The 19,247-nt window shown below is 42.2% G+C and overlaps 1 protein-coding gene across 2 annotated transcripts in view; it reads right to left on the bottom strand.

Annotated features, from left to right (window-relative positions):
• Positions 1-14,504, bottom strand: part of BCL2L14 (BCL2 like 14) — a 34,695-nt gene extending 20,191 nt beyond the window's left edge. Inside the window, exon 1 of one of the 2 annotated variants that reach the window (XM_030215216.1) lies at positions 14,275-14,504. The gene's annotated coding sequence lies outside the window, so the exon portion shown is untranslated. The remainder of the gene's footprint in view (positions 1-14,274) is intronic. The other variant, XM_030215217.1, reaches the window with a different exon arrangement.
• Positions 14,505-19,247: the final 4,743 nt, after the last annotated feature.

Below are 19,247 nucleotides of genomic sequence, written 5' to 3'. Positions count from 1 at the left end.
GCATCCTCCCACCCCTTCACCTCCTATCCACCACTTAAACAGGAAGCACCCACTCGTTAATATATTAAAAATGATTCCCTCCTTGAAGAACAAAAAAAACCCCAAAACAAAACCACACACACACAAAAGCAGCCCCCTTCCTCCTGATGACCAAAAGAACCTCCCAAATCCTCTCCACCTCCTGGGTTTCTTCAATGACCCAACGTTGAACTGATACTCTGGCTCCACCTATTGGAATTCCAGTAGACAGAGGTAACACACAATATTAGGGTAATTGAAACCACCCATTATTATAACGTTGCTCAATTTGCCATCTTTACTAAATTTTGTAAACATTTCTTCATCTGTCTGTTCATTCTGTTCTGGTGGATGGTAGTACAGCCCTACCAGTTTACTCTTTCCTGTCACACATGGAATTTCTATCCACAAGGATTCCACGTTGCTGTTTCATGTAGAACATTTATTTTGTCCGACTCAATTCCCTCTTTAACATATAGAGCAACCCCCTTCCAACTTGATCCACTATCATTGCAATATAATTTGTACCCTGAATAACAGAGTGTCCCATTGATTGTCTTCCTTCTACCAAGTCTCTGAGATGCCTATTATATCTACCCTTTCATTAGTACTATATATTCAATCTTTCCCATCTTATTTTTTAGGTTTCTAACATTTGTATATAGACACTTCAAATTGTGTTTTTTTTCCTTGCATCTACAGGCTGCTTTGAAGTTGATGGGGATAATTTGCACCTTTTACTCTCTTCACCCATTAAACACTCCTGGCTTTCTTTCACCATTATTGAAACCTCTCTCTCAGGATTCCCTAAAGATCCTGTTTCAATAACATCCTTCAAGGATACACCACACTGAATCATGTGCTCCTGGGCGACTGTCAGCTTCCCCCCCCCCCCCCCCCCCCCCCAATTTTAGTTTGAAAGTTACTCTTAGGCATATTTTCAAAGCACTTAGCCTTCCAAAGTTCCATAGAAACCTATGCAACTTTGGAAGGCTAAGTGCTTTGAAAATATGCCTCAGTCTATCTCCTTTTTAAAATGTTAGCACAGCAGCCTAGTTCATCCCAGTTAAGGTGGAGCTCATCGTTCCAGAACAGGCTCCAAATTTCCCAAATGTTGCCCAGTTCCTAACAAACCTAAACCCCTAATCCCTGCACCATCGTCTCAACCGTGCTTTGAGTCTGTGGAGCTCTCTGCCTGCCTCTTGGGTCCTGCACATGGAATGGGGATCATTTCCAAAAATGCTACTGGAGAATCTGGATTTCTGCTTTATACCCAAGAGCCTAAATTTGGCTTCCAAAAGCTCCCACCCACATTTTCCTATGTGATTCGTACCCAAATGTACTAAGATAGCTGGCTTTTCCCCAGCACTATCTAAAATCCTATCTAGGTGTTACACAGACTGAGCTACTGAAATTCTCCACTTAGGAAACTTGTATGTTAAAACAAGTTTAAAGAAAAAAAAGATGGAAAAGAAAATAAGATGATACCTTTTTTATTGGACATAACTTATTAATACAAGAAATATATTAAGTTATGTTATGTCCAATAAAAAAGGTATCATCTTATTTTCTTTTCCATGTTTTATTTCTATTGATTACCTTTAAAAGTGGACTAACACGGCTACCACACCTCTCTACGAGAAGTCCTTAGAAATAACTCAGGAAGAGGGAGGGAAAGAACTCCACCCTCTCAGGCAGGGTAAAAAAACATGAAAACTCAAGAGTTCAACTTGGTGTTGCTGAAATGGAGCCAAAGGGAGGCAGAGGTCCTAGAGGCAGACACCTGCATGGTAAGCTTAGAGCATGAAAGGCCAGGAATTCCTACTGGGAGGCCTTTACTATAGACCTGCTCCAGGCTGAGAATGAAAACAAGAAGCAGCTAAAAGATGGAACCAAATTCAGCATCCAGAGATGGTCCAAAGGCCAAACGAGTGACTGGAAGGCTACTCCACAACACTAACATATCAAATTACACTTTATGAAACAATATGAAGCAGAAAAACAACAGGAAGTTAGAATATAAATAGCATTTCATTCTTGGCAATGATCCAATAGTAAAGTCAAGGACAAGGAAGAATGATCGAGAGACACAGCAATCTTCTTACAGCTTCAGTTCTAACATGGAGCCAAATTATTTCACCACTTAGGGCCCTGTTTACTAAGGTGTCCGATAACCATGTAGGCGTCTATAGGATTATTGTAGGCACGTACATGGTTAATGTGCATTAAAAATGTTAACGTGCCTATAACACTGTTTAGTAAACAGGGCCCTTGGTGTCAAACAATTCTTAAAAGGTCCCAGAAAGCAAATAGGCAAGCGATACACAAGATCCAGCATGGAGAAAAACAGAGCAGATCTTAGATATAAAAGTTCAAAAGGAGTCCAAATTTATTCACCACCAAAGCAATAAACAAATACTTAAAAGCCGGACACGGCCATGTTTCTGCCTCTCAAGGGCTGCACACTCTGCCCCACCAGCACATATAGACACAAAGTGATAAAAGGTAAGAAGGTTCTGCTTCTCACACTGACAAAGCAGAAGACCTTGGGGAAAAAAATCACTGTATATTCCAATTTCCTCCTTCTTACCTTTATCACTTTGTGTCTGTATGTGCTGGTGGGGCAGAGGGTGAAGACAGGGTGGAATTTCAAGAACATCATGATTATGGGTCCCAGTTTCTGTCAGATATAATCAGTTGGAAAAGATTCATTGATGATATCATATTTTTATTGGGGTGGGGGAGTGACGACCGGTTGCAGGAATTCATACATTGGATCTGACCCTAATATCACTTTTTCTTCTCGTAGGGGGCAGTGAAGTAGATTTTTTTTTTTAGATATTCATATCAGCCAAAAAATTCTCAGTTTGAAACTACTATTTTCAGAAAAAATACAGACCGAAATTCTATTTTAAATTATAACAGTTGGCTCTGCTAGAGCAGTCACAAGAAGAGGTAGAATTTAGATCTACCTTATTAGTATCCTTTGTCTTTCTTACAGACAAAGAAGCGATCTTGAGGCAATATTTAAGACAAATTTCTTCTGTTGTTTTTTTGGGAGAAAGAATTCAAATTTTCCCAGATGTGTCAAGGACTACACAAGAGCGTCGAAAAAAAGTTTTTGATGATGAGGCAAGAGACTATACAACTGGGAGCCAAGTTTCAGCTTCGATTTCCCTGTAAATGTGTAGTGCATTATGAAAACAAGACATATCACTTTTTTGATGCTTTGCAATTGTGATCCTTCTTAAATGCAAGGTTACCTAAACCACCATAGGACCCAATGGAAGGACTTTAATTATTAGTAGTGACAACTCCAACGCCTTTCTTGACTCTAATATATATATATATATTACCTGTAGAATATTCTTATCCTCTTGTAAGATTTATTTAAGTCTCCCCTCTAGTTGAGGACTATAATAATGATAGTTTTTTTTTTATGAGAAATTTCTCATATTATGTTTCCATATTAAGTAAAATTGCTTATTGTTTCTTGACAAAGCTCTGCTTTGGTATGTAATTGTAAAATCTATAAATAAATAATTAAAAAAAAATAATAACAGTTTTCACCCACGCAGTTTACGTAATAGTATACCGGTAGGTCAGTTCCTTAGGTTAAAAAGACCATGTTCTAGTTCCGAAGAATTTCCACGTCATTCTAAGGAAATGGGAAACCGGTTTAAACAGCGACATTATCCCAAACAAGTAATAAGGAAAGCATATAAACGTGCTTCTCATGCACATAGAAACTGTCTATTAACTCCACAACAGCAATCTCATACTAATGATCTTATTTGCGATATCTATCTCTTTGTGAGCGTCTACAGGGATCTCTCTCACTCCGATAACTATCACAAATCCCTTATCACTGCATATAGTATACAAGAGGAAAAGCCTCAACAAACTCCTAGATACAGCTATACAGTTTCAATTTATGGAGTTCTATCGGTCATCGTCGGCAAAAACCTCTATTAGACTGATATTGAGTCTTCCTTGAATTTGTATAAACAAGCACTTATCTTGTTTCAGACAACTCCCGTCTACGTCCTCTCTCTCCACGGCCAACTTTGGTCAAGGTTTCGGTATTTTGTCCTGCCTCAGGGCCCGTGGGAATCTTGACTCTCTGACTTTCTATGCTGTCTGGTCTCAAACATAACAACGAGCCATTGGCTCCAGCACATGACAATGCAACAATTTAAGATGAGTAAAAGATGACAAAAATCAGAATATAGTGAAATAAAGCATTCCAGTAACAGTCTCAAGAGGAAAGTTGGGGGAGGGGTAATCAAAATGGAAAGATGGTTGTGTGACCACAAGGTGGCAAAGCAGTAGAATTTTATGGTTTTTAAAGTGATAGGCAACCCAGATCTTTCTTTTTGCCTACAATATTCCTATAGGTGCCTACATGGTTAGTGTGCAAGCTACGTTAAGCGTGCTAAAAACACTAATGCACCTTAGTAAACAGGGCCTTAAGTATTTGTTTATCTTAACTTCAAAAGTTTTTTCATTCCTAGATTCTTCTTAGTATTCTGACCACGAGGTCATTGATGCAGTGGTTCTGGTCCTGAAAAATGCTCACTCACAGAGGTGTCACCTTGGTTCATCTCAGAAGCAATTTCTCAAAATGGGTAGTTTTGACAGGTGTGCTTTATGGGTCTGATGAGCCAGATGCTAAAGACAAGAATCAATAAACAAAGGCACCACATGTCCCCCAATATAACACCCTTCTTCACATTTTCTGCATTGAACGATATATACTGTATTTGAAGAAGAGCATGAATAGAATCCCTTTATGTTGAATGCTTTTCTGGGGGATGGGGGTGGGGTGGAAGCAATGTCTCTAAATGGGTTAATTTTGTGCCTAATGGTTAGGCCAGTTGGCTTTGATCCTGGCAACCTTGGTTCGATTCCCACTGCAGCTCCTTGTGACCTTGGGCAAGTCACTTAACCCTCCATTGCCCCAGGTACAGGAAACCGTAGAGAAAGTACCTGTATATAATGTGTACAGCACTGCATACATCTAGTAGCGCTACAGAAATGATTAGTAAGTCAATAATGATGTTTAATCTTGAAACCTCTTACCTTATAGCTCTTTATTAGGAGGAGGAAAAGACTTCAGATGCTAAGAACTCTCTGCAAGTTGATTGCAGAGAAGTTTTTGCAACACCATTTGTCAAAAAAAACTCCCTTCTTTTATTTAAATAGTATTTTTAATGTTTAATATATATTTTTTGTCAATACTTTTTATGGATATCAAATATTTGTCACAACGCGCTAAACAAAAATTTCAATAGCATTCTAATATGGCTGTATGCCACAACCTTTCAATACAGCAAGTGAATCGCAACTTAGTTTGGAACCAGCTGTGATCTGGGGTCATCAGTTCAAACTCCTCTTACTGACTTACAAGTGCATTTACTCTGCAGCTCATCAGTACCTCTCCACTCTTATATCTCTCCCTACACTCCGCCCTGGGAACTCCTTTCATTGGGTAAATCTCTCTTATCTGCACCCTTCTCCTCCACCGCTAACTCCAGACTCTGTTCCCTTTATCTTGCTGCACCATATGCCTGGAAAAGACTTATTGAGCCGATACGTCAAGCTCCATCTCTGGCCACCTTCAAATCTAGGCTAAAAGCCCACCTTTTTGATGCTGCTTTTAACTCCTAACCTTTACTCACTTGTTCAATACCCATGCTTTATCATTTCCACCTTAGTAATTCCATTATCTCTTATTTGTCCTGTTTGTCTGTCCTAATTAGATTGTAAGCTCTGTCGAGCAGGGACTGTGCCTCTTTATGTCCAGTATACAGCACTGCGTACGTCTAGTAGCACTACAGAAATGATAAGTAGTAGTAGTATCAGTTGTACTTATAACTATTAAAGGGATTTTTACCTCTAGTTTATATCCTCTCTAGTCAGTGGCTATGACCATGTATCAGGACTCTTGCCTGGACCTTGCAAGAACAGGCGCTCTTATGTACTTCTGTGCAATGATTAAGACTCCCTTCCCCCAGGTGGCCTGAGATCCAAAGATCAATTGAAGCCCGGACATTTCAGGTAGTACAAGGCTCTTCAAAGTCAGCGTGGAAGATTGATTTCAGGAGTACTGCAAGATTCTTCTTGGTCTTCATTATTAATTTATTTATTTAGATTTTGCTCACACCTTTTTCAGTAGTAGCTCAGAGTGAGTTACATTCAGGTACTCTGGATATTTCTCTGTCCCAGGAGGGCTCACGATCTAAGTTTGTACCTGTGGCAATGTAGGGTTAAGTGACTTGCCCAAGATCAAAAGGCACAGCAGCGGGGATTTGAACCGGCCAGCTCTGGACTGCAAGACTGGTGCTCTAACCACTAGGCCACTCCTTTTTTTTTTTTTGCCGGTTTGCAAAGTTTTGGCATTATTGGGTGTTTTTTTATTGCTTGTATGCCGAAGACCATACCACTTTATTTTCCTGTTCCAGATACAGCAGACAAGAGTATTCAGTTTGTGGAGTCTCATTTTTGTAAGATTCAGTCTTGGTTAAAGATGAAAGGATTAAATCTGAATATGGCAAAGACCCAAATTTTGTGGTTGTCACGGGTGAATGAGGTTTGTCCTTTTTCAGGTCCTTCTTTGGATCCTGTCTTTGTGCCAGTGTCGGATTCTATTTGGAGTTTAGGAGTGACCTTAGGCATGACCTTGTCAATGAAGCTACATGTTGGTCGGTGATTCATGCAGTGTTTTTTAAACTGCATTTGGTGACTCGGTTACGAGGTTTTCCTTCAGAGCAGAATTTTCAGTACATCAACGGCTCACCTTTATCCACATGTTTATTCACGCCTTCAAAGAAATAAAGGAAATTGGTGAGGCAAAACTTCCCTTCACTGAACCCATGCTGACTTGGTCTCATTAAACCATGCTTGTCTATGTATTCTATAATTTTATTCTTTATAATAGTTTCCACTATTTTGCCCGTCACTGATGTGCTCCCCCCCCCCCAAGATGTTACGTTACAGAAGCGATTACATGCCATGCTGTCCTATGACACCAAAAGCGATGAACCAGGATCATTATTTTTTATTTATTTATTGCATTTGTATCCCACATTATTCCACCTCTTTGCAGGCTCAACGTGGATCCAATTCATCATGGATACTGGAAATAGAAGTGAATATACATTTGGTTTACAGAGGGTTTTGTGTTACATGGTGGTGAAATACATGATGGTGTTAAAGCAAAAGACATAATAAGACAGTTCTGGAAGTTTTAAAGATTATACAGTTACACATGTTGATCTTTGTGATATAGCTTGTCGAAGAGATAGGTTTTCAATAGTTTGCGGAAATTGGTCAATTCATAGACCGTTTTCAGGTTACGTGGCAACGCGTTCCAGAGCTGCGTGCTCATATAGGAAAAGGTAGATGCATGCATTGATTTGTATTTCAGACCCTTACACTTGGGAGGATGAAGATTAAGGAATGTGCGAGAAAATTTTTTTGCATTCCTGGGTGGTAGTTCTATTAGGTCTGACATGTAGGCTGGGGCGTTACCATGGATGATTTTATGGACTAGGGTGCAAAGTTTGAACGTGATGCATTCTTTTAGTAGGAGCCAGTGTAGTTTTTCTCGTAGGGGTTTCGCGCTTTCGTATTTTGATGTGCCGAATATGTCTGGCTGCCGTTTTCTGGGCTGTCTGGAGTTTTTTAAGTATTTGCTCTTTGCAGCCAGCGTAGAGTGAGTTACAATAGTCCAGATGACTGAATACCAATGATTGTACCAGATTGCAGAAGACAGTCCTTGGAAAAAATGGTCTCTTTTTAGTTTCCACATTGAATGAAACATCTTTTTAGTTATGTTTTTTTGCATGGTTCTCAAGTGTTAGGTGTCGATCAATGGTGACTCCAAGGATTTTTCGGGTGTCCGAAACTGGTAGATTTAGTTTAGGTGTGTTGATGGTGGTAAATTTATTCTTGTTGTATTGCGAGGTGAGTACCAGGCATTGGGTTTTCTCTGCATTGAGTTTCAGCTGAAATGCACCTGCCCAGGAATTCATAATATGTAGGCTTTGCTTGATTTCATTGGAGATTTCCCTTAGATCTTGTTTGAATGGGATGAAGATCGTTACATCATCAGCGTATATATATGGGTTTAGGTTCTGATTCGATAGTAGTTTGGCCAAGGGTGTCATCATTAGGTTGAATATGGTCGGTGAGAGGGGGGATCCCTGTGGAACTCCGCATTCAGGTATCCATGTAGCTGATGTAGTCGAATTTGATGTCACTTGATATGAGCATGCAGTGAGGAACCCCTTGAACCAATTGAGAACGTTGCCTCCGATTCCGAAGTATTCGAGGATGTGTAGTAAAATTCCATGGTCAACCATGTCAAATGCACTTGACATGTCGAATTGTAACAGTAGAATGTTATTGCCGTTTGCTATCAATTGTTTGAGTTTGGTCATGAGCGTGACTAGTACGGTTTCAGTGCTGTGATTAGAGCGAAATTCTGACTGAGAATCATGTAATATTGAGAACTTGTTTAGATAGTCTGAGTTGTTTGGTCACTATACCTTCTGTTATTTGGTAATTAAGGGATGGATGCTACTGGTCTATAGTTCGTTAGTTCATCAGCATTTTTCTTTGCATCCTTGGGTATAGGGGTGAGTAAAATGTTACCTTTCTCCCTTGGGAAGAGTCCATTTTGTAGCATAAAGTTCACGTGGTTTGTTAGGTCCGTTATAAATTGTTGAGGGGCCGATTTCATGAGGTTGTTTGGGCATATATCTAGTTTGCAGTGAGATTTGGCGAATCTTTTAAGCGTTTGTGAGATAAGATCTTCCGGTAGTACTGTGAATTCAGTCCAGATCCTGTCTGCTGGATAGATTCCAGGGTCTGGGTCTAGGCAGTCTAGGAGTGTGGTGTATTCGATGTGGCTGACAGGTATTTTAAGTCGCAGTTGTATGATTTTCTCCTTGAAGTACTTCGCCAAGTCGTCAGCTCCTGGTGTGTCTTTGCTGTTGTTGGTGACTGGAGTGGTGTCTAATAATTTATTCACAAGTTGGAAGAGTTTGTGTGTGTCTTTGTAATTTGGTCCAATTATGGGATCGGGGGAGGGGTGTCAAAGGACTAGCCCAGGTCACCCCTTTCTACACAGGAGCCTTCTTCATTTCACACTCCAGGAATCTGTAGGGGGAACAGATGGCACAGCCCCCATCTCTTATTCACTGCACACGCCAGCAATCTGACATACGGTGTGGGTACATACTTCTGCTTCCCTGTCACTGAACTGATTTGGCAATGCCTCAGATGCTTGATCTGTGTATCCCTTGCGACACTGAAGAGAGCTATGATTCAGGCAAACTGAAATTTCAAGGAACCACATTTCTAAAAGCAGTGCAGTGTGGAAGGAAGTTGATTTTGTTCTATATAATTCTTGTTTGATATTAGCTGCAATAAGTATTTGCAGAAGCAGTTTCTCATCTAATAGTTATCCAGGTGACCATCCTCTGGCTGAGATCTGCTATGAGAATAATTTGTGCTATATAGTGCCCCCCGGTGGGTGGGGAGGCTTAGACTATGTGCCGTCTTTTGTCTGTACTTCCTGATTTGAAGTGGCACACAAAGAGCACCAGGTCATCTGCCTGCAAAACTGCTTATAAAGGAGCAAAGGCAACGAGGACCATGACTGGCTCATAGGTAAAAAGAGCTCTACGTGATAGGTGACCCACCGAATCACAGTACCCTGGATTGGCTAGGGCCCAACTCAGAAAACACACAGAAAACAATAAAAACATATCTAGAATCTGCTGTGTATTCAAGAGATATAAAACCTTGAAGGTAGGACTCCATCAAGAGCTCTACACGAGAGAATGACATGGGGATAAAATTTGTCCCCATCCCTGCACCGTCCCCGTGGGATCTGTCTTAAAAGGAACAATATGCTGTGTAACTGTTGTGTTTAAATTACAAATAGAAAAAATATTGTCATCTGCATCAATCAAAAGCAAATAACAGTCCAGTTGATTAACAGGCTTCAAAGTAGAAAGTGACACGGGGACAAAGTTTGTCCCTGTCCCCGTGTCATTCTCTACTCTACAACTGTGGTACCCCAAACGCCCGAGGAAAAAAAATGGCCTTTTAACAATCCCATTAACTTAATCATGGTTGGTTCCATCTGTGTACAAGTGGTAAAAGGAACCAAAGAAATGGTAAGCAAAAAGACACCCTCATGTGTCGCTTTCCACTGTGCCCTCGCCACCAGTGGAACAGTCAACTGATGCCCAGGCACAGAGTGTAAGACACTTCCAGGTGCATAAGGAAGAGACAGCGTTGCTAAATACATCAGCACTGTTGATAATATGCTCTATGTGCCACAACCAAAAGTTTAAAACCAATTCCGCCCCCTGAGCAGAACAAAGTGGACAGAACCCAATGCAGATGAAAGGAGAGCTAGTCTGCTCTGCTCCTTGGCTAAATGTCTGCACCCACTAGAAATTAATTTCACAAAGATCTTGATTAAATCAGGAATCCAGATCTGCGTGAAATGAATTTCCAGTGGGAGTGAATATCTATCCAGTGAGCAGACTAGCTTCTTTCATCTGCCCTGTGTTATCTCCACTCTTTTCTGTGAGGCGTAAGGAATCAGGCCCTGGTCAGTAGAGTCATTGGTAGAGGGCTCTGCGATTCATTAGGCTATCATTCAGGGCCCACGGCAACTCCCCCTTTTCGAGGGTTACATAAGAACACAAGAGTAGCCAAGCCAGGTCACAAGTACCTGGCAGAAACCCAAATCGTGGCAACACTCATACTATAAATCTCAGGGCAAGCAGATGCTTCCCATGTCAGTCTCAATAGCAGACTATGGACCTTTCCTCCAGGAATTTGTCCAAACCTTTTTTAAACCTAGAAATGCTAACCGCAGTTACCACTTCCTCCGGCAAAGAGTTCCAGAGCTTAACTATTCGTTGAGTGAAAAAATATTTCCTCCTATTTGTTTATTTCCATGTAACTTTGAGTGTCCTCTAGTCTTTGTACTTTTGGAATGAGTAAAAAAAAAAAAATCGATTTACTTCTACTCATTCTACACCACTCAGGATTTTGTAGACCTCAATCATATCTCCCCTCATCCATCTCTTTTTCAAGCTCAAGAGCCCTAACCTCTTATCCTTTCCTCATACGAGAGGAATTCCATCTCTTTATCATTTTAGGTGCTCTTCTTTGAACTTTTTCTAATTCCGCTATATCATTTTTGGGATAAGGTGACCAGAACTGAACGCAATACTCAAGGGACCCTTTCTCTTCCATGCAGATATTATAGTAGCTTTCACAGCTTTAAAAATTCCTACTTGATTTAGTCACATGGGAAGAAAAATTCACCATAGAATAATTTTAATGAATTTGGATTCAGATAGCAAATGAATTATCCAAAAAAAGCATTTCTGGCCAGTGTTGCTGCTTAAGGGCTTCGTTTACTGAGGTGCACTAAATACTAAGAAGCCCATAAGAATAGAATGAGCTTCCTAGCTTTTAGCATGTGCTAATAATCATTTGCACACCTTAGTAAAAGGAGCCCTAACAGAGGTTCTTATAGTTGGCCAACTCAAAATTTAGCAATCTTTTAAAATACTTCCCCTCTCCTTCCCACTGTATAGCATTAAATTCAGCACTCTTACTTTGAGCATGGCACCTGGCTGACAAGAGGTGACCTCCAACCCCCTCTATCTGGCCTATCACAAAGCCACCAGTAGGTACTTCTCCAAGTTAGGCTGATGGGGATGTGCAAGTTCTGACAGAGAATGCCCGAAGCCCCCCAAGTCATAGAAACAAGAACTCTTTACAGTGCCACGGAGAATGGAAATGTAGCCAGCTCAAAATCCTTCCGAGAGCTACTGTATGACCCTCTCCTCCATTACCTTCTCCAATAAATGCCATTAACATACGACTGAGTTATTTTAAACTGCCTATAACCTACAGTTTAATATGCTGAGATAACAATTAATGGAGCAATAAGCACTACAGCACATCACTGACAGCACATGCTTCACCTCCCTTCCCCATCTTACCTACCAGCAGGTCTCCACAGCATTCCCTCCTTTAGCAGCAGTGGCTCCACCATAACATTCCCTTCTCCCACCCTCTTACCTGCATCTCCTCTCCATTTCCACCCCATCAGCACTCCCCTTTTTTCTTTCTTTCCAACTTCCTGTCCAGTAACGCTCTCCTTTCCCCTAGGCCTAGCCTCTATCCAGCCTAGCAGCACTGTTAACACACAACTTTTCTGAGTAGAAGAGGGAAGGGGTTCCTTTAGCTTGTGATGTTGTACACCCCTTACCCCATGAAGTACTTCTACCTTTGTGCTTCATCACTGCCACCATCTTAATCTTTCTCTCATCTTCTCACACCTCCCTAATTTTTCATATGTACGTTCAGCTCTCCCTTACCCCACTCACTCCTTCTGTTCTCCTACTCTTCCATTCCTTTTCTGCCTCCTAGCTCCTTCTTGTCTTTTGCACCAACTTTCGATTTCTCTCTCCTCCTGTCTCTTCCCCCTCTCCCCTACTAATCTATGTAAGCAATGGTAGCCCCTTCTGCTGCTCTCCACCACTCTCCTGTACCCAGCATTAAAAGTAGGTTTACAACCACTCTGTGGGTGCTTGAGCACCCTCAATATTGCGCAAACTCCCTTGACTTTATCCAGGGAAGGGTAATTTCCACTGGGTTTAGCAACCCCCCCCCCCCCCCCAATCATTTTGAAGAGTTGGCTCCTATGTTTACAACTCACAGACCAGTATTTCCTGCTGCTGACCTTGTGATGTGTAAAAATCTAGAAAACCCCTTCAGACTCTTTGGTCTAGTCCAGAGATTCTCAACCCAGTCTGGTTTTCAGGATACCCACAATGAATATACATGACAGATTTGGATAGGCAAATCTCTCATGACTATTCATTGAGGACAGTCGGAAAACCAGACTGGCTTGGTGTGCCTCAAGGACTGGGTTGAGAACCCCTGGTCTAGTCTAACTTGACCTTGACTTGGCTGGTAATAAGCCCACCAGTACCACTTTGCCTTCCCTTGTATAGCATTTTTGCTAACCCCAGATGTTGAATTACCTAATTCATCTAAGGGTAAAGCCAAAAAGCTGGTTCACTGAATTGACACAACACAAAGAATTACATCAGTAATCCCTAGTCTGGCCTGCAAGCAAATACCGTTGATCAAACAAACACAAACCTCTTGTGTTCATGACTCTAACCAGTGAATGCTGATGGGAAGGGGAGTGTCAGGATTCAAAATATGGAGTACACAAGATCTGATGGTGTCTCAGTAGAAATCTCCTATGAGGCATCTTCAGGGTACGATAAAGAGAGATGCCATATTGAGCTAAGGTTTTCCAAGCTTCCATCATGCAACCAGGAAGTTCTACAACATCTATAAATATACTGTGTTTAAGCACTTCCTAGTGGGTTCTGTGGTGATTTTGTCAGAGTGAAAGTGCCTTTTGAAAAACCAGAAAGAAAGGCCTCCCTAAACCTATCTGGGGACCCCTTAGAGACTTAGATGGGAAACCTTATCTTAGTAGGTGAAGGAAATTTCAGCTTGAGGTGTACAGCTATACGAAAATAACCGGTGGGAGTTTGATTCTGCAAGACAGATATGGCCTAGCCTGCCCTTGAAAAAACTGGCTAGTCATTCACCCTTTGGACTTCTTAAAACAAACAGACACTTGAACCTAATAGCATAGGCTTGATATCCTGAATCGCTGTGCACCTTCTTGCTGTAAAAAAATCACCCTTTGCTCTCTCTCTACAGGATATAAAAGTAATCACCCATTTCACCAGAAGCTGTATATGTTGTGACCACGAGTCTGGGACCCTTGATGGGAAATTTCTGCATTAGATTCGTACTTCCCCCTTCTTCCATCTTTCACTCTCCTAAAAGATTTGCCCCAAGCGTAATTCACAGACGTAGTAGGTACAGCTGAAGGAATTTTAGGGCTGTAACGTATCAGGTCATTCTGTCCAGTCCATTTGAATTATAACTAATTACTAAATTGATAGGTTATACCTTCATTTTAAAAACCCCACAAAATATAAAAGTAACTTTGAAAACATCCGTCCTTTTCTATATTAGGGAGTTTTCATCATCACTGACTTCAGTCTGCAATGCATACGAAACTTTTTCAAACTCCTGTACTAGACTGCCCTTCCTATGATTTCCCGAGACTATTAAACAATCAGACGGTAAAAAATGAAAAAGACCCCTCTCGATTTTTACCTTTCTTCGCTATCCAGCAATAAAAGCGCTTAGCTTCCGGCAACCCAACGTGTCCCACACAGGTGCCGAAAAACGAAAGGAGACTCAGGGGGCGGAGCCAAGTGCCAGTCGACGCCAACGTAACTCCGCCCCATGGCTGTCACTTTGTAGCTGAAGTACGTGTTCAGCACTTGTGGGAATCTCGACAAATCTCTTAGGCGGAAGACGTTCTCTTCTAGTACTACGCGAAGTTGTCTGCTGATGGCTGGAGATCTACGGTCAATTTAAATCTTTAAACGCTCCATAGGGGATTTTCTTCAGACCCACGGAAATCCCGCAGTGATGATACCCAACAGTGTAATTAATACCCAATACCCAGCCCAACAGTGTAATTAATAGTTGCAACACTGACTGTGCTGTGCAGCCCTCCAGACTAGTACAGGCTTGTTAATTTCTGAATGTGAGCAATCAGGCTGCACATGATTCCTCTTCTTCTCTTTGAATAAATGTTTCTTGGGGGAATTCTGCAAAAATAATGCCAAATTCTGCGATTTTATTTGTCAAAATAGCAAAATATAATCACTGTCTTTGCATAATAATAATAAATTTATAGTTTATAGTGAAATACAATACAGCAGAGCGTGGCTCATGCCCCATCTCCTCAGTGTTGTGGAGTGGAGAATGGTTGGGCAATTTATTTATTTATTTATTTATTGTTTGCATTTGTATCCGACATTTTCCCACCTCTTTGCGGGCTCAGTGTGGCTTACAATAAGATAAGAATAATGAAAATACATTTGTTACAACTTGGTTATGGGTTATATTGTACAAGTTATGCGAGAATAGAACAGTTCCCAAACATTCAGCTGGTTTCGAAAGAATAGTTAATAAAAACAAGTAACATAGTAGATGATGGCAGAAAAAGACCTGCACGGTCCATCCAGTCTGCCCAACAAGATAATTTTACGTGTGCTACTTTTTGTGTATACCTTACCTTGATTTGTATCTGCCATTGTCAGGGCACAGACCGTATAAGTCTGCCCAGCACTACCCCTGCCTCCCAACCACTGTCTTAATATATCTAACTTTGACATATATGTCAACAAATTTCAAAAGAATTTACTGTGCATTTAAACTACAGGGTGCTGCTGTACCAAGGCAATTCGTATTGTGTGCGTCTCCATCACTGGGAGACAGTCAAGAAGGTTTATTTGTGGGAGACCTTACTGTACGCCCCCTGGAGGTGGAGCAAAGTATTGCAATATTGTTACAAAGATGTCACAGTGTTTCCCCAAATAAACTGTATGCCAACCAGGGAGTTTAACAATAAAAATAAAGGAGTCTTTTTGTGTGGGGGTTTTTTACATTTGTAACCCGGGTCTCACCTGCACACTAGCTCCAGCCCTGGGCCAGAAAGCAAAGTTTCATATTCAAGGCCACTCTCACCTCACTCATCCATTCCAATTCGCCTGCAATCGAACTTGGGAGTGGGTCTATGATCCAGAATAGCGATCCGGGGGTTTGGGAGGTCAGATTATCTCACCAGTTCTGGGTTCCACTCAGCATTTCAGTCCAAGAACCACACAGCACTCCAAAGGCTTAATAATGAAACAACTTTCATTTGCAAACCACTGCAACAAGCAGACTAACTTCGACTTCCAGTGCAGTCACTTGATAAACTCCAAAGCAACCTTAACTTTCAACTTCTGTTATTCCCAGAGGGAACACCTTTCCCACTATCCTGCTCAGGTGCAGCTACAGGGAATTTTCATTCAGGGCTATTTACATATGTACAGTTTGTCCTGCCCATGGTCATCCTGTAGAGAAATATTATCCCCAAAGGCTGTATTCCTCGTCTTCACACTGATTTACTTCAGTGGGCTCAGACCTCTCTCGATCTGACCCTCCTCCTGTGGTGACCCCACCTTTGGTCCACCCTGGTTCTGGGACGAGCTCTGGTCCCCTTCTTCCGGGCTGGGCCTTCTTCTACCCACCTGTAGCACACTGTCTCCCAGTTGCAACTTATTAGAGTCACAACCTGCCTCGGGGCGTAGCCAGACAACAGATTTTGGGTGGGCCTAGGCAAGAATTGGGTGGGCACCAAGTGTCCTCCCCCCCTCCAAAAACAAATCTCAGCTGGTGGGAAAACGCTTGTTTCCACCTTGGCAGCAGTATTGCACTGAAAACTGAGCATGCGCAGGTGCCGGTGTCGTGGAGAGTAGCGTTTTTGTTACCATCAGGGGAAAATCTTCAGCTGGCAGAGCTTGGGATTCCCACCAGTTACCACTAAACATGTGCTACTGCTGGGTGGGCCTGAGCCATAAATGGGTGGGCCCTGGCCCTCCCAAGCCCACCTATGGCTACGCCACAGCCAGTGGATCTCTTATCAGGACTCCCCTCTCTCTCCTCCCGGTCAATGGCAGGGGATGTTCAGGCAACTCCAGACCTGCCGGCAACCAAAGACCCCCCTCAAAGGGAATAACTTTAGCTTTATCACCTTCCAAACTCCTCCCCCCCCCTCAAAGGGAATAACTTTAGCTTTATCGCCTTCCAAACTCCTCCCCCCGTCACTCTTCAGTACCAGGGCACTATCTCTCTGCATTTTATTTCAAAACTACTCCCCCTGGGCTGGGCTTACTCCCACCCAGGGACATCCTACACCTGTAGCCCTCTAGCAGGGACCTCCCTCCCTCCAGGGCTCTAGAAAAATCTATCACTCTAGTAATACCCGTTCCATGAGGTATTACACATTTAAGAGCAAAAACAGTAGTATTTACCCGCTTTTCTTTCTACAGTGCTCGTTGATGTCAACGACATAACAGACATGGACATTTCAGAAACATTTTCAACCTTTCTGCAGCACTATCAGATAAGTAACCCTTTTAAGTATAAAATTTAGTTAGAATGTTAGCTGATTATTTTGTTAGTTACCCTTGAATTTAATACTTTGTGTCTAATTCTTGTTTTTCAGGTCTGACCTCTATGCTATACGCTGAACTCCTAAATAGATAGGTATTATTTTTCCTCTCTATTTATTTATTTATTTATTTATTGCACTTGTATCCCACATTTTCCCACCTCTTTGCAGGCGCAATGTGGCTTACAAAACATCATGGATAATGGAAATGAAAAGAGAAAAGGCATTTGGTGTTACAGAAGGAGTGGAGGAGTGGCCTAGTGGTTAGGGTGGTGGACTTTGGTCCTGGGGAACTGAGGAACTGAGTTCAATTCCCACTTCAGGCACAGGCAGCTCCTTGTGGCTCTGGGCAAGTCACTTAACCCTCCATTGCCCCATGTAAGCTGCATTGAGCCTGCCATGAGTGGGAAAGCGCAGGGTACAAATGTAACCAAAATAAAATAGATACTATTGGAGATTCTAGATGGAATGTTGCTACTATTGGAGATTCTACATGGAATGTTGCTATTCCACTAGCAACATTCCATGTAGAAGGCTGCGCAGGCTTCTGTTTCTGTGAGTCTGACGTCCTGCACATACGTGCAGGACGTCAGACTCACAGAAGCAGAAGCCTGCGCGGCCACATTGGTGATCTGCAAGGGCCGACTTCTACATGGAATGTTGCTAGAGGAATAGCAACATTCCATGTAGAATCTCAAATAGTAGCAACAGTAGAGGAGTGGCCTAGTGGTTAGGGTGGTGGACTTTGGTCCTGAGGAACTGAGTTCGATTCCCACTTCAGGCACAGGCAGCTCCTTGTGACTCTGGGCAAGTCACTTAACCCTCCATTGCCCCATGTAAGCCACATTGAGCCTACCATGAGTGGGAAAGCGTGGGGTACAAATGTAACAAAAATAAAAATAAATGTTGGATTGCATGGTAATGGAATACATGATAGTAATATAATAGAAGGCATTATTAACATTTCTAGAAATGTATAAGAGTATCGCATGTCTCTCTTCTCTACTCTTATTTCACCATTTTTTTCTCTTATTTTGTAAACCTCCAATTCACAGCCCGAGCTGAATTTCAAGCTCTTGGGTAGCTCTTCTTTCTTCTTTTTTTCTTTCAGTGGGTACCAAGCACTCTTCCTCTCTACTCGTCACCACGATCAGGAGTCAGGTCCTGGAACATCTAGTACACTATTGGGCTCCTTTTCGAAAGAGAAAGACGCCCATCTTTCGACATAAATCGGAAGATGGACATCCTTCTCCCAGGGTCGTCCAAATCGGTATTATCGAAAGCCGATTTTGGACATCCCCAACTGCTTTCCGTCGCAGGGACGGCTAAAGTTCAAGGGGGCGTGTCGGAGGCATAGCGAAGGCAGGACTTGGGCGTGCCTAACACTTGGATGTCCTTGACCCATAATTGAAAGAAACAAGGACATCCCTGACGAACACTTGGACGACTTTATTTGGTCGTGTTTTTCTTACGACCAAGCCATAAAAAGGTGCTCAAAATGACCAGATGACCACCGGATAGAATCAGGGATGTCTTCCCCTTACTCCCCCAGTGGTCACTAACCCCTCCCACCCTCAAAAAATATCTTTCAAAATATCGATTGCCAGCCTCTATGCCAGACTCAGATGTCATACTCAGGTCCATGACAGCAGTATGCAGGACCCTGGAGCAGTTTTAGTGGGTGCAGTGCACTTCAGGCAGGCGGACCCAGGCCCATACCCCCCTACCTGTTATGTTTGTGGAGGAAACAGCGAGCCCTCCAAAACCTACCACAAACCCACTGTACCCACATCTAGGTGTCCCCCTTCACCCATAAGGGCTATTTTAGTGGTGTACAGTGAGGCACAGTGTGGTTTGGGTGGGTTTTGGAGGGCTCAGGGGACAAGATAAGGGAACAAAGGTGAGATGTGTACTTGGAGTATTTATATGAAGTACACAGAAGTGCCCTTTGGGGTGCCCCATTGCTCTCCTGGGATGTCCGGGGGACCAGTTTACTAAAAATGCTGGCTCCTCCTACATCCCAATGGCATGAATCTCTATGTTTTGCAATTATATATATATATTTTTTCAAACATTA

The sequence above is a fragment of the Microcaecilia unicolor genome, chromosome 9 (genome assembly GCF_901765095.1).
Source record: "Microcaecilia unicolor chromosome 9, aMicUni1.1, whole genome shotgun sequence".
Taxonomy (NCBI): Eukaryota; Metazoa; Chordata; class Amphibia; order Gymnophiona; family Siphonopidae; genus Microcaecilia; species Microcaecilia unicolor.
This window is presented reverse-complemented; position numbering and strand designations above follow the sequence as displayed.